The sequence below is a fragment of the Amblyomma mixtum genome, chromosome 5 (genome assembly GCF_055824585.1).
Source record: "Amblyomma mixtum isolate Tamu chromosome 5, ASM5582458v1, whole genome shotgun sequence".
Lineage (NCBI taxonomy): Eukaryota > Metazoa > Arthropoda > Arachnida > Ixodida > Ixodidae > Amblyomma > Amblyomma mixtum.
In genome coordinates this window covers 199,484,557-199,501,096 of record NC_143016.1, presented here as the reverse complement: position 1 = coordinate 199,501,096, position 16,540 = coordinate 199,484,557, and the positions used below count along the sequence as shown (strand labels likewise).

Here is a 16,540-nt window from a genome sequence, read left to right as displayed (position 1 = left end):
CTTGATACCCCAGAATCCAGAACACTGCATTCTCTACGCCCGCCGTTTAGGCAAGACCCAATCTATTGTCATCACTTTCTCAGGGACAAAGGTCCCCCGCCAAGTCTCCTACGCAGGAAATGCTGTGTGCTGCTACATCTTCAAGAACAAAGTGGAAGCCTGCCTTAACTGTCGCAAAACGAGACACCGAGAGGACGTTTGCCCGTCTCCCAAGCTCTCCAAGTGTCCTCACTGCGGAGTTTGCGACCCTGACGAAACCCATGAATGCACCCCCACTTGTATAGTTTGTTCTGGTCCTCACCAGACTGGTTCCTCCAAGTGTAAACGCCGCTACAAAGTGCCTGCTGCCGTACTGAAACGCCAGCTACAAGGTGACTCAGACAGTGCCTCCACCTCCCATCGTTCCCGACCCCGGACCCGTCGCCAAGGGTCTGGAAACACCTCGGCCAAAATGGATTCTAACCGCTCCTCCTCCTCTTACCGGCGCTCCAGCCGGAATCGCTCCCAGTCCTTCCCACCCCTGGACTCCAAGTCGTCGCCTCACCGAGAGCCCGCCACGAAAAACCAGGTGAGCTGGGCAGCTGCGGCTTCTCACTCTCAGCAATCTCAGTCTCGTGATTCAGAGCTGCAAGCCCTGCGCGACGAGATAACAGCCCTTAAAGCTAGCAATCATAGACTCCAACAACAAAACGCTTCCTTAAAGCGTCCACCCTTTGAACCCGATCCACCACCTCGAACAAATGCCACTCTACCACTTCAACCTGTTCCTACCATCTCACCTCAGGCGCCCCCATCTACTCCCCCTCAACCCAAAGATACTGCCTCTAGTCCTCCCTCTAAGCGGAAAGCTACCTCCCGCTCAGAACGCTATGTTAATTTTGCCGACCTTGAGGATTTTGAGGCTCGCCTAGAGGAAAAAATAGAAGCTAAAATTGATGCTAAGCTCGAAGCGAAATTTGCTGAGTTCTCCCAACAAATCCAACAGCAAATGCTCCAGTTCCAACAACAAATGCAGCAGCAAATCCAACAACAACTTAACACCCTCATGCAACAGATCCAAACACGCGTCACAGGCCTTGAAGCTAGGGGAGACGCAACGGCCGCCCTCCACACGACGCGCGTTAAACCATACGGTCGCTTGCCGCACGCTCCCACCACCCTACCCATTTTAGCTTCCCCCACACTTCACCATGGCGCCCCGCCACCTACTTAATGTGTGGCAATGGAACTGCAGGGGGTTTCGCCGCAAGCGAGGCAACCTGCAGCAGTATGTCCAAAGTTCTCACATCCCCCCTGATATCATCGCCCTTCAGGAAACTCATGGCCCCAGTGAAACTACCTGGCTATAAACCATACTCCCCCCTAGATGTCACCACTCCCGACACCGCTATTTTGGTTCAACGCAACCTGACGGCCGTCCAACACTCCTTAGACGACGTTGGGGTAGACTGTGTCTTGCTCGAACTCCTCCCTCGTAAAAGGGGCGACCAAAGCCTCTTCATTCTTAACCTTTATAGCCCTCCAAGAGACAGAAGACGCAACTTCACCACCCTTCTTTCCCGGGTCAACAGGCTTGCGCACCATTCTGGTCTCCTCATTGTAGGAGATTTCAATGCCCACCACCCCGCTTGGGGTTACCGCACCGCCAACCGAAAGGGTAACACTCTGTGGTTGCGAGCACAGGAACTGGGCTTCACCCTTGTTACTGACCCTCACACTCCCTCCCGCGTAGGAAACAGCGTTTCTGTTGACATTTCACCTGGTCTGACATTCTGCAAAAACGTACGGTTCGATCAGTGGCTGAACACTGGCAATACCCTCGGCAGCGACCACTATCTCCTCACGACCACCCTTAGCATGTCCCCGTTCCGCCGGAGAGGTCGCCCGACCCTAATCACGGATTGGGACAAGTTTCGTTCCCTACGTGCTCAGAACGCCCCTACCCGGATTAATAACCTGGACGAGTGGATCTCCAAACTGCAGGCAGATGTCTCTGGTACTACTCAAGAATCACCTATCACGGCTGATCAATCCAATACAGACAGCCGTCTCCTCCACCTATGGCAGGCCCGCGAAAGCCTTCAAAACCGTTGGAAAAAACAGCGCCACAATAGAACGCTTCGGCGTAGAGTAGCTCAGATAGACAAACAGAATGAGGCGCACACTATCGCACTGACTACCCAGCAATGGGGTCAAGTTTGTGACAACATGCGTGGACAGCTCGGGTTAACTCGCACCTGGCACCTTCTCCGTTACCTTTTAGACCCAGACGGTTGCAAAACATCCAAACGATACACCATTTCCCGCATAGTCCATCAACACCCCGGCTCAGACCAGGATCTTCTCGATGAACTTCGTGTACGCTATCTCAATACTACTTCCCCGGACCCTCTCCCCCCCTACATGGGCGGTGCCAACCCTGCCCTCGATCAGGAGATTTCGGAAGCTGAGGTAAGATTCGCTCTCACTCAGCTCCGTCCTAACTCTGCCCCGGGACCGGACGGCATTTCCAACAAAACTCTCCGTAATTTAGATGACCCGTCCATTGAGGCCCTTACTGCCTTTATGAATGATTGCTGGAGAGAGGGTAAAATCCCCGCAGCATGGAAACATGCACGCGTGACTTTCATACCGAAGCCAGGCAAACAACTAGCTCTCGAAAACCTCCGCCCCATCTCCCTCACTTCCTGTGCTGGGAAACTGATGGAGTACGTCATTCTCAACCGTCTCAATAATTGCGTTGAAGATAACCATCTCCTACCTCGCACCATGTTTGGCTTCCGCTCAAATCTCTCTACGCAAGACATTATGATCCAGCTCTCACGAGAGATACTGTGCCCCTCTACCAGAGCGGGCACAAAGGCTATTCTAGGGCTTGATTTAACTAAAGCATTTGACAGCGTCTCGCACCGAGCTATTCTCACTAACCTCTCCCTGTTAAATCCTGGTCACCGTACCTACGAGTATATACGTACTTTCCTCTCTGTTCGTACAGCTGAACTTAGCTTTGGCTCTCTCCTCTCAGACCCTATAAACCTCGGTAGCAATGGCACCCCCCAGGGATCCGTTCTCTCCCCATTTCTTTTCAATGTCGCCTTGCTCACGCTACCTTCTAAATTAGACGCTATCCCCCGGCTATCCCATACCTTATACGCAGACGACATTACCCTCTGGGTTTCAACAGGCAACGATGCTGAGGTCGAATCCACACTTCAACAAGCGGTCGATGTCATTGAGCACCATGTAGCCGCAGCCGACCTCTCGTGCTCCCCTCAGAAATCCGAGCTGCTGCTCATCCGAGGTCAACCCGCCCTCCACGGGCATCCTCCCATCTGCATTACTGCTAGTGGTCAGCCCATACGCGAAGTATCCACCATTAGGGTATTGGGGCTCCTCATCCAGAGCAATCGGAAAAACACCGACACTCTAGCTAAACTTACAGTCTCTGTATCGCAGACCCTTCGTCTAATTCGTCGCATTGCTAATAAACATAGAGGCATGCGAGAGGCTGACCTCCGACGTCTTGTTCAGGCGTTTGTTATCAGTCGCCTCACATATACCCTCCCTTACCTCTACCTTAGCTGCCAGGAACAGGACCGCGTTGACTGCCTTATTCGACAGGCTTACAAGGCGGCTCTTCATCTCCCCCACCGGACCCGCACGTATAAACTACTGGCATTAGGGGTCTACAACACTGTGACGAAGCTCTCGGAAGCTCATCTCACTTCTCAGTACGAGCGTCTCACTCACACCTCCACGGGACGTCACATACTCGACAAGCTTGGAATACGCTTCGAAACAACCGCACCCGACAGGGTCCAGCTTCCACACCATATCCACAGTAATCTTATCGTTACCCCTCTTCCTAAAAATATGCACCCAGAGTATCATGTCGCTCGCCGCAAGCACAGGGCTAAGTCTCCGCACAAAAAATATTTAACAGATCAGACAGCAGTCTATGTCGACGCCGCTGAATACCCCGACCGCGAAGCTTTTTCGCTCGCGGTTGTAAACTACTGTGGACGGCCGCTAGTTGCGTGCTCCATTCCCGTCAGATCGCCTGAAGAGGCCGAGGAGGCGGCCATAGCCTTGGCGATGGTCTCCACCTCTGCAGAAACCATCTTCAGCGACTCTAAATCGGCGATTCGTAGTTTCGCCAAAGGCCGGGTCTCCCCTGTCACCCTCTCTCTCCTCCACTCCACCAAACTTCAACTCCGCCCGATCCAATTGATCTGGGTCCCTGCGCACTCGTCGCATCCAGGCAACGAGGCGGCCCACAATTATGCCCGAGGATTCGTCGACCGGGTTGTGGTGTCGCCCGTCCTGCGGACGGCGAGAGATCGTATGGTCACATTTCATGACATAACCATGCACTACCGCTTAGGTAGACTTCTATATCCCCCCGCACATAGTTCTCTCACCAAACCCCAAGAAGTTGCGTGGAGGCAACTCCAAACGAACACCTTCCCCAACCCCGCGATATATGCCCGCATATACCCTGGGGTCTACTCCCCTTCCTGTCAAATGTGTGGCCAACATGCCACTCTATCCCACATACTCTGGGCTTGCCCTCGGGACTACCCCCCTAGAGGCTTCCAGCTCTCGAATCCAGACCAGTGGGAGGCCGCATTTCTCAGCTCCGACTCGGACACACAGATCCGGGTTGTGACAAGAGCCCTAGAAGTCGCCGAACGCCACGGGCTCATGGCCACTTGATGGGGCTGTAACCCCACACCGTCAGATACATCTGTCGACGAAAATAAAGTTTATCCTCCTCCTCCTCCTCTGTATGCCACGCCAGAGCCAGTTACTGCGGCCATGTTCAGCTCAAGCACCGACATGGCATCTTATCGGTGTTGCGATGGTTTTCTGCCACACGTGCTGCAGCAAGACAAGCCAGCGCGAAGTGACGTGTGTTCCGCCGATCTTCTGTATGCCACGCCAGAGCCAGTTACTGCGGCCATGTCCAGCTCAAGCACCGACGCGGCGTCTTATCGGTGTTTCGATGGTTTTCTGTCACACGTGCTGCAGCAAGACAAGCCAGCGCGAAGTGACGTGTGTTCCGCCGATCTTCTGTATGCCACGCCGGAGCCAGTTACTGCGACCATGTCCAGCTCAAGCACCGACGCGGCGCCTTATGTGTGTTGCGATGGTTTTCTGCCACAGGTGCTGAAGCAAGACAAGCCAGCGCGAAGTGACGTGTGTTCCGCCGATCTTCTGTATGCCACGCCACAGCCAGTTACTGCGACCATGTCCAGCTCAAGCACCGACGCGGCGTCTTATCGGTGTTGCGATGGTTTTCTGCCACACGTGCTGCAGCAAGACAAGCCAGCGCGAAGTCACGTGTGTTCCGCCGATCTTCTGAATGCCACGCCGGAGCCAGTTACTGCGACCATCGCCAGCACAAGCACCGATACGGCGCCTTATCAGTGTTGCGATGGTTTTCTACCACACGTGCTGCAGCAAGACAAGCCATCGTGATGTGACGTGTGTTCCGCCGAACTTCTGAATGCCACGCCGGCGCCAGTTACTGCAGCTTTTCCTGGACTGTTGACCGCAACTGCATCGACATCATCAAGCCCGCTTTACTTTAGCGACAGGCGATGCCCGAAACAGTTTCGGGGGCGTGGGAACAACGCTACAATGCAGCTGACCAATTTATTCTGCTTCCGTCTGTTCCAGATCGCGGCTATCTCCAGCACAAGCACCGACGCGGCGCCTTCGCGGTGTTGCGAAGATTTTTTTGCCACACGTGCTGCAGCAAGCCAAGCCAGCGCGAAGTGAGTGTGTTCCACCGATCTTTCGGATGTCACGCCGGCGCCAGTTACTGAGGTTCTTCCTGGACTGTTGACCGCAACTTCATTGACATCATCAAGCCCGTTCTACTTAAGCGACAGGCGATGCCTGCAACAGTTTAGTGGGCATGGGAACAACGCTACAATGCGGCTGACCAATTTGTTCCGCATCTGCCTGTTCCAGGTTAGTTACACATCTTCTAAACGCTCCAGTAATGCATTCCTTGTGTTCCTGTTGTTCCCGTGGCCACAGCTGCTTTTGAATCATGTGCATGAGTGTTTCTGCGTAATGAAGCTGCTACTGTTTGGGGATGTCGAGCTTGATCCTGGGCCGTACAAAACTGGATCCGCGAAGAATGCCCAGCCGGTTCAAGACGCTCCGGACAGCGGAAGCGAGGCGGTTTTTGCATTGCTTAATGACCTTAGGGACCGTTCTGCTAAAACTGCGGAAGTACAGGAGTGTATATTCGGTTCCTTGCAAGACCTCACAGCCAATTAGAAGGAATTGAGCGGACAGATTGCAGACCTTTCAATTCACCTTAATTCTGTTGAAGATAAACTGGAACTTCTATATGAAGCTCGTGAAGATTTGGCGGCGGTGAAAGAAAATGCTGAAAGGGCACTGGACGAAAATGAGAAGCTTAAAATCCGTTTAAACGATTTAGGGGGTAGGTCTCGAAGGGAAAATCAGGTGTTTTTCAATATTCCCGCGTATCGACTGAATCTGTGGCTGATTCTGAGAAAAACGTACGGGAAATTAGTGAAGACGAAATGTCTGCAACCTTAGCTGAAATGCACACTGAGCGCGCCCATAGAGTCGGTACGGCTGGACCAGAAAAAACGCGACTAAAACTCGTCAAATTTTCACTACCTAAAATCACAGAAAGAGTTTTCGGTGCAAAGACCAAATTGAAGGATTCAGACGTCTCGATTAGCGAAGATTTTTCTCAGGCCACCAGGCATGCGCGGAAGAAACTTGTTGAATTCGCAAAGCCAACTGAGCCCGAAGAATAATTTAGCCTGCGCTACAACAAGCTTATTCTTAAGAAAAGATGTCACATGTACTGCCGTATAACTGATAGCGTCCGGGAAAACAATTCAACTCGTGTTGTAACCAACTGAAACCCTCCTTCCCCAAGATAACTAGATAAATATGAGCATCGACTTGAGCAAACACTTTGGAACATTTCTATCCTTTTCACTAATATACGCAGTGTTTTTTGTCATCGTGACAGCTTATCCTGCACCGAAGATACCATGGGGGCTGACATTATCGTACTAACAGAGACTTGGCTAAATGAATCGTTGAAAGGGTACGTACTTGCTCGAAGGAGACGCGACACAATAAAGGGACACACACGACATATACAGAGCGCAACTTCCAACTGGTTTGTTTTCGTAGGAGGCAGATGCATTTATACTGGCGCTGGGCAATCACAAAATTAACAAGCAAATGAATATACGCACTGTTCATGTCAGCATCCCGCCGGCAAGTGTGCCACCAGATAGCAAAACGTGTAAAATTGATATCCTTCAGTAGAATAATCAAACTCAACAAAAGACCGTGACACATACAAAAGGAATGATGATGCATGAGGTGAACGATGAACATAGCATAAAAAAACATCTCTTAGCAAAAGCAGTGTCAAAGTAAATAAAAACAATAAAGTGGTCACTGCGTAAAATTTGCTCATCGTAGCAAAAGCAGATGGACACGTGTGAATTCCTTTTTTTGCTTGCCTTACCTTAGTTTTCTTGATGGTTTTTGTTGGCCTAGCCTTCGATTGGTTTTTCTTTAAATCTGCCTTTCTCCACCGGTTTTACCATGTTACAGGCCGTTCGTCTTCTAGTTGTTTCTTACTTTTTGACATTGCTATTGCTACTATGAGCAAATTTCACGCATTGACCGCTTTATTGTTTTTATTTACTTTGACACTGCTTTTGCTAAGAGATATTCTTTTATGCTATGTTCGTCGTTCTCGTCATGCATCATCTTTCCTTTTGTATGTGTCATGGTCTTTTCTTATGGTTTACCATGGCCTCAATTGTGTAACTTTGTTTAGAATATTGTGTACTTAGCTCTGTTCCTATTTTCGTACGCAATTTGTTTTATTAATAGCTTTCTGCCATCGTACCCAGTTGATGGGTAAATGTTTCTACGAATGGTGACGTTCTAGTCCACATCTTTGTGTTTACTTGCAACGTTTTTCGACTGTTTTTGTGAATTTATTCTTTTTGGTGTTGGCATTCCTAATTATTGTATTGTTTCGCCTTTTTTGAATCTTGTATTTTCTTGCAGCTAGTTTTCTTTTTGCAGCCATGCGTATCATTTTTGAGGGATTTCTATGTATGCGTTACCCCCATTTTTTTAACAGTTTCATTTTATGTCTGTGTACCACTCCCCTCAATAATGCCCTGTGGGCCATCAGAAATAAATAAACCGTGTGGAGTTCACCTAACAAGCCATGTGTGACTAATGGACTAAACAGACCTCAGGCCTCATTCCTACATCGCATTCGCATTAGCTCTGCTCGCACCTCTGCGTGGATGTAAAAGACGGGTCTGACATCGTCTCCACTGTGTTCCACATGTGATGTGTGCGGTGATGTAGAACTTAAGTGCTGTCCAGCGTACAACACGGAAAGGTGCGTGTTTGCTTCTTTCAGGAAGACAGCAGCCCCTCACAGTTCAGTTCAGGACATTGTCCACCCGCGCGGACACCAGTCGTGTAGAAAGGAGGCATCACGCCTTCTTTTAAAGTTCCTGAAGGCCACGGATTTTGTACCCAGATGATGGCAGCAGGAGTTGACTCCTGACTCTTTTTGGTGATTGTATGTTTAGAGCCATGTAGTTCAGTCAGGTGTAAGGTATGTGCCTTATTTGTTGGTCATATCTAGCATTTAAGTGCCGCTGCAGTGGAGCAATTGCCCGCAGAAATCAAATCAAATGAAATCAAATAGTTCTTCTCTCTCTCAAGGAGAAAAGGGGGTGACAGGTAAAAGCCGCATTACTGCGGCTTTACAAAGCCCGGCGCCCTCTTATGTTTAGTTCGGCAGCAATTGTACTACACATTATATCGGGTTCGATTTCACAGTTTATTTCACAGACCCAAAATTAGCACTTGACAGAACAAACCACTTCAGACGAAGGCACTTCCAGTTAGAAGTACATTATAAAGACACTGATATTTAAACACAGTAGGTTTTAAACATAATGAAGTTGAAAACACATTATGATTTAAGCACATTTTTTAAAAATAAAATGAAGTTTTAAATATTTCGGAAACTTAACCTCTATTAGACCAGGAAGGCATTTTATAGCAAAACAAAGCACAACATCAAAATAAGAGGCACCAGAAACACGAAGAAGTACAAAAAAAGTATGCAAGAAAGCCATGGGATGTTGGCTATAAGGAAATGTGCATGCATTTCTCTTAATTACAACTTTTCCGGGTAGGTATCGATGAGCGCAAGGCTATTAGAAGAATAGGAGCATGATAAGGAATGGACTGGCGACCGTACTCGGTACGACAGTGCGGCATCGCCCATGCCTCATTGTATTGTAGGTGTAAGTGCATGGGCGAAGGTTTAATGCTGTGATTACACGCCAAAACAGATGAACGATATGTGCATTCTTGACGGTAAGGGTAAATGAATTTCTTTAAGCCGCCGCGGTGGCTCAGCGGTTATGGTGCTCGGCTGCTGACCCAAAAGACGCGGGTTCGATCCCGGCCGCGGCGGCTAGAATTTCTTTGGAGGAGAAATTCCAGAGGCCCGTGTACTGTGAGATGTCAGTGCACGTTAAAGAACCCCAGGTGGTCGAAATTTCCGGAGCCCTCCACTACGGCGTCTCTCATAGCCTTAGTCGCTTTGGGACGTTGTTGAGGGTTTTGCGGGGCCGCAGCGGAGCACCAGACAGAGACGACCAGCGTGGCAGGCTTCTAGTTCCGGACTGCCCGTGCCGGGCGTGCGCCACGAGCACGCGCTGTCCGTCTTTATTTTCCTCTAGCGCGCGCTGTAACGCCGATCTCAGCGCCGGCGCTTTATAGCGTCGCCGGGCGCTACAGGGCCCCCCGCCTAGACGGAACGGCGAAATGTACGCGCCGACGGGGTACAGATGGAGGTCACGCGATGGAGGGAGGGTCCGGTAAGTTCATGTCAGGGTCCGGGAAGAGCCGTCGGGTGGAGGGCGCGGATTCAGGTGGACGAGCCTGGCTGCTGCGCAATGGGCGAATGATGCAGGGTGCCGAGCTGACAAAGCATATTAGGGCAATGGAGGCCATGGTGGGGCCGTCACCGACTGTAGTGCTGCCCGCTGGCACAAGTGTCATTGGTGCTGGACCGTTGCAGCTGATGTCGGCGGGAAGCTGGCACACAGAGTACGCCGTCACAAGCAAGGGAGCGGTCGAAACGGCTCCGTGGACAGATGTGGTCTTTAGCGTGGTGTGTCGCTGCTGTAGCGCCAGCTTCAAGTCGTCCAAATAGGTGGAAATGGCTGGCTTACATGGCTCAGGTGCCCCTGATGTAGGGCGCGAGCAGTGCGGTCCGGCCACTAGGGTTGGCACAGGTGTGACCGACGAGACAACGGTGACAGCTGTGGTGATGACGGAGGAAGTTGCTGGGTTCAATTCCAGGTGCTGGGGTAAAGCGGGAGTGGCCGTCCGGAGCGACTGGCCAGTGCTGATGCGCGTGTGGGCATGGTCGGGCGTGAGAGCAAGCGCTGACACTGGGTCAGGAACTGTTTCAGGCAAAGTGGGGCTGGAGGCGATCGCCGTGCTTGTTACTGCTGTCATCGGGTTGGCTTTCTCATCCTGCTCCTGATGACGAGTAGTGCTCTGCGGACCTTCTAAGGGGCTGGGAGTGTGACAAGCAGGCTTGGTCGTTGTCGAGGGCTCTTTAGCATCAGCGGGTGACGGCTTCAACCTCACAGAAGAGGCCTGCAGAGCTGTGGGCGGTAGTGACGAGGTAGATGGAGATGCCGGAAGCCTCGGCACGGCTGCTGCCGCAGAGTCGTCTTTGGCTGCAGGAGGCTCTGGCGACAACGCCACTGAAGCGCAAAGAGGCAGGGCCAGAGACGCGGGTACGATAGTAGTGGGAGAAGGACGCGAGGCGAAGCTCGTGCGGATCCCACCTGGTGTGGCGTCGAGAGAGACAGCCGGGCTGGAGACGCTGGACGGGAGTGGCGGCGATGCGGCGAGGGGCTGCTGAGGCGGGCCGGGTTCTGATGAAGGCTGCGTGGGCGCGAGCGAGGCCGGTGCAGGGCCAGAGGCTGGCGGCGGCGAAAACGGGTCCGCTGCGTCGTAGAGCGGCGGCGGAACGTAGTAGGCGCCGAAGTACGCCAAGACGGCCGCACGCAGCTCATCGTATGGCCGGCCGCCGAAAGCAGAGTAGGTGAGCCGACGCAGGAGGTCGGCCGGGAGGATGTCACAAAGGACTTCGTGTTTGAACGGCTGGATGGTGATGCCGTTCAGGTACATCGCAGCCTCCAGTTGGGCGAACCACCCGCCGACGCCTGCAGGCCGGAACGCCGGGAGCGGCGGGTCGAAACTTGGGTGCTGCCAGTACGCCATGCTGGAACGCCGCTGCGATAGAAGGCACGGTTCGCCAGGTCACCACTGTTGAGGTATTACGCGGGGTCGCAACTGTTGAGGGTTTTGCGGGGCCGCAGCGGAGCACCAGACAGAGACGACCAGCGTGGCAGGCTTCTAGTTCCGGACTGCCCGTGCCGGGCGTGCGCCACGAGCACGCGCTGTCCGTCTTTATTTTCCTCTAGCGCGCGCTGTAACGCCGATCTCAGCGCCGGCGCTTTATAGCGTCGCCGGGCGCTACAACGTTAAACCCCATAAACCAAACCAAACCAAATGAATTTCGTGGGAAGAAGCTTACAGTGCAAGAAGTAATCAGAAATATGTGGTTAACAAGGAGTATCAGGAATAGCGCGCAATGCACGTTGCCGACAGACTTTAGTTTCTCTATATTTTCTTTCGATGTAGTTGGCCAGAGTAAATGGCAGTAGATGAGTAGGCAAAAACAGTGGGTTATAAAATGAGCGTTTAACTTCTGTTGGCAGGAAGTTGCGGTGTGTATATAGTTTCTCGCAAACCTCATTTAGTTTGTTGCAGAGCGTATCAACATGTTTATTCTATGCAAGAGTTTCCGAGAGTGTTACGCCAAGTGTCTTAATTTCATTATCTATGCTTACCTCTTCGCCATCTAAAATAATTTTACCCGTGAGTTTTGATTTTGTGTTCTTAGTATGGAAAAGAATAGCTTGATTTTTTTTAGTAGTCAACCGCAGATAATTAATTTGCGACGAGCCTCTAATGACAAAACGCGATTTGCCAAGCAGATTAAATCATCCGCATTTGCACCTCTGAAAAACGTAGCGGTATCATCTGCGTACCCAACCGTTGTAGTATTCTTATGACGAGAAAAAAATGTCAGTATAAACAAAAATAACAGAGGTCCAAGAACAATTGTCTCTGATGGTTTTTATGTCTGAATTGTGATTGCTGTGGTTGACATACTGGCGCCTGTTTAGAAGATGTGAAAAGAGGAGACGATTTGCACTACCGAGTATTCCGTAATGATCCAGCTTAGAGAATAAGGTTTCAAGATGGACGCAGCCAAATGCTTTCGTGAAATCAATATACAATCCTAGGACATGTTCTTTGTGTTCAAAAGCGTCGATGATGAATTCCTTTTCTGTTAATAGCGTCGATTACGCGGATATGCCTTTCATGAAGCCATATTGGTGCGGTGAGATAAGTGGGAATTTGTTTAAAAAATTTTAAGGGCGCGTGTGCATTATTTCTTCCAAAACTTTTGAAAATATGGGCAGTACGGAGATTGGAACAAATTTTATTATGGCACCACCTCCTTTATGTATGGCTACCACATTTGCAATCTGCATCTTCTTGGGAAAACAGCTGCCCTCCAGAGCTAAATTGTATATAACAACCTCGCGAATCTGCAACCATCTTGGGAATACGTTTTTGTGAGGGTTCCCACCGTGGACTGTGGTGAGAGACCGCGGCACCTAACCCCTTTGCTTCGCCCAGTAGATCAATTCAGAAACATGCCCTCACACTCAGCAGCCACCACCTCGCCATTTTTTTTCGTAGTATCGCTACCGCAGCTACAAGCACGCCTTTCCTTGCTTGTTTCCGTCGCGCCCAAAGAATAATTTTCGAATTCTTCGAAAAAAAACAATTTATACTTCCTTTATTTTCTATTTTCTATAATATTTTCTAATTTATTTTCTAATTCCTATCTGGAGTGTCAAGGCTATAGTGAACTAGAATCTGAGGAACGCTGAAGTGGATGACTCCAGATTAACGTAGGCCAGCTGGGGCTCCCAAAGTGCGCTCGCATCGCATGCGCGTTGTTTAGTCGCTATCGAAATGCGGCCTCGACACCGGTATCGAACCCGCGACATCAGCAGGTGAGCACCACAGCCACTGTGCCATCCTAAGGGCAATAAAAGCCCCTGAAATTGAATGTTGCTCAACGTGGTTGGGTCGTTGCGCCTATGTATCACATACGTATTTATGGTACAGGACGTAACGAAAAGAAACCCATTTAGCTGGTGCTTTCTGCGGCGTTCGGCGCCGGACGTATATATATATATATATATATATATATATATATATATATATATATATATATATATATATATATATGTACAGTATTACGACAAACGCGACCGTTCTTTTAACGTTTATTTTGCCAACAGTTTCGGGAATGGTATTCCCTTCGTCAGGGGAGGCTTACAATGAATCCGTTTCGTCAATATAAGGACACAGAACAAGCGAGGAGGTATAATCTCCGCCCTCTAAACAAACTTGACAATGAGGGCAGGGGACCGTATAATAGGCAGCACGACAAGTCTCACACGGGCCGCGGCTGAACAACAACCAGAAAAACAAACGGGGAGGTGGAAATGGTAAAGTAGTAGCAAAGAACGAACCTGAACAGCACAGCGATAGAAGGGGCAAAAGAGCGTTAAACCCGGCTCTCGGCGCACACGGATGCCGCTACCCCCCCCCCCCCCCCCCCCAATACGCGCACACCCTCGCAAGACGCCGCCGGGTCCGAGCGGGCGGCCCGTATCAAGTATCTTGAGACGCTTGCAAGGGACGCGTTCGAGAGACGGCCAACACTCACTTGTTAACCGCTGCAACGGCAACTTGCGACTGTGCCCTCTGCGTATTTTTGCTTCATTTCGTCGCTTTGCTCTCCTGTCGGGCCTTTCTACCAGACAATCGGCGCCCCTTTTCCCATAAATATACTAGGCTGTCCAAACCCGTGTCCCGCAGTGAGCTTCCTGTGAAAAAACAGCGTCCGTCGGGTAAAATACTGAGCTAGCCCGAGCGCGTAATGGGAAGGCAAAGATAAATTTGGGGGAACAAAACAAAAGAAGGGAAGAGCAGAAAAAATTAGCTCTAAAAATGTTTAAAAAAAATGTAACACAAAAAATGTTAACGCCACACAGGAAGAGAAAAGAGAAAAAATTCAGGGGGCACTTTGACTGTCTAAAGTGGGTAGAGGCGGAAGCGTTTTCCGCACCACCTTCGCTGTTTCTGTGGCACTGGTGGCGTCACATAGAATTGAGTACTAATCACTAAGTGATGACAAATCACTGATTAATGGTTAATTACTGATTAATGCCTGAATACTAATTAACTGCTAATTAATGACGCTTAAGCTTCGCCTTTAGGAGTGGAACGCGACAGCGCGTTGTAGCGCTGCCAGGGAGTCCACGGAACGCCACCACCCGTTCGGCGCGATGCCTTGCCCTTTGAACGCAATGCTTTTTGAGGAAAGGAAATGGCGCAGTAATTCTCTGTCATCTCGGTGGACACCTGAACCGCACCGTAGAGGAAGGGAGGAAGTGGGAGTGAAAGAAGATAGATAAAGAGGAGCCGTAATGAAGAAAATGAAAATTGTATTTGAGGAAAGGAAATTACGGAGTAACTGTCTCACAAAATTCAGGGGGGCACTTTTTTGACCTAAAGTGTTTGGTTTGGTTTATGGGGTTTAACGTCCCAAAGCGACTCAGGCTATGAGAGACGCCGTAGTGGAGGGCTCCGGAAATTTCGACCACCTGGGGTTCTTTAACGTGCACTGACATCGCACAGTACACGGGCCTCCAGAATTGGTCACTGATGTGTGGTTAAGATGTTAAGCTTCGCCCCTAAGAGTGGAACGCGACAGCGTCTTGCAACGCTGCCAAGGAGTCCACAGAACGCCATCGCCCATTCGGTTCTACGCCGCGGTGGCTCAGCGGTTATGGTGCTCGGCTGCTGACCCAAAAGACGCGGGTTCGATCCCGGCCGCGGCGGCTAGAATTTCTTTGGAGGAGAAATTCTAGAGGCCCGTGTACTGTGCGATGTCAGTGCACGTTAAAGAACCCCAGGTGGTCGAAATTTCCGGAGCCCTCCACTACGGCGTCTCTCATAGCCTTAGTCGCTTTGGGACGTTAAACCCCATAAACCAAACCAAAGCCTCGCTCGTCGGTAAATTGGTTTTTGAGGAAAGGAAATGTATCTGTGTCTCATTTGTCAGTGGACACCTAAACCTCGCCGGAAGGGAATGGAGGAGGATGAGAGTAAGTGAAGACACCGTATTCACTAGACGTGCCTTTGTTCATTCCAAACCATCGAGCTGGCATGGTGGAGTGGATAGCATGCTCGTCTCTCACGCCGAAGACCGGGGTTCGATTCCTGAGCTCGACCAATTTCTTAATCGGTTATATTTATTTATATGGCCTGACTAGTAAAGGTAATTAGGCTAATTGGGTAATTAAGCAATTAACGAAGCTCAGTCCCACTTACTTGGAGCATCACTATACGATCCCTTCAATTGGTTGCATGGTTACTAGCCAAAGTACAATTGGCCCCGTTTGAAATTCGCGCACTGTGACGTCACGACCGTTTCCACCAATTGAAAAGCGTGACATTTTCTGTCGACAACTGCTGCTTACAACGATGAGACATTAAAGGCTTCCGCCTTAAAAAAGAAAACTACTGATTAAATATGGCGCCAAACAAGTATGACATGGTGAGAGCACTTTGATAAAGTTTGGCGCAGTGCATGTGGTGCATGCAAATCTCGAAACCAGCAGCCTTACCGTGTTTCTGCTAAAGAACGGGCAGTTATTCAAACCCAGGTTCAGGAAATGCTTGATGATGGCGTTGTTCAACCTTTCCAAAGCCCATGGTCTTCGCCTGTCGTCCTCGTTAAGAAGAAGGACGGCACTATCCGGTTTTGTGTCGACTATCGCAAACTGAACAGTGTGACCAAAAAGGACGTCTACCCGTTGCCGCGCATTGACGATTCGCTGGATAGATTACGGCGCGCTAAGTACTCTCATCTATTGACTTGAAGAGCGGCTATTGGCAAATGGAAGCAGATGAACATGACCGCGAAAAAACCGCTTTTGTGACTCCAGATGGCCTCTATGAATTCAAAGTGCTTTCTTTCGGTTTGTGCTCCGCCCCGGCTACGTTTCAAAGGATGATGGACACCGTCCTCACAGGCCTCAAGTGGCAAAGCTGTCTTGTCTACTTGGACGACGTCGTCGTTTTTTCGGTAACGTTTAAGCAACATCTCCAGCGCCTACGTGCTGTACTCGACGCTCTCCGCTCGGCAGACCTTACCCTGAAGCCCCAGAAGTGTCATTTCGGTTACGAAGAGCTCAAATTTCTGGGTCACGTTGTGAGCGCTGTGGGAGTGCGGCCGGAC

General features: G+C 50.3%; 1 protein-coding gene across 1 annotated transcript in view; it reads right to left on the bottom strand.

Annotated features, from left to right (window-relative positions):
* The window catches only part of LOC149345406 (uncharacterized), a 218,715-nt gene that overhangs the window by 62,409 nt on the left and 139,766 nt on the right, over window positions 1-16,540 (bottom strand). The gene's annotated exons all lie outside the window — the stretch shown is intronic.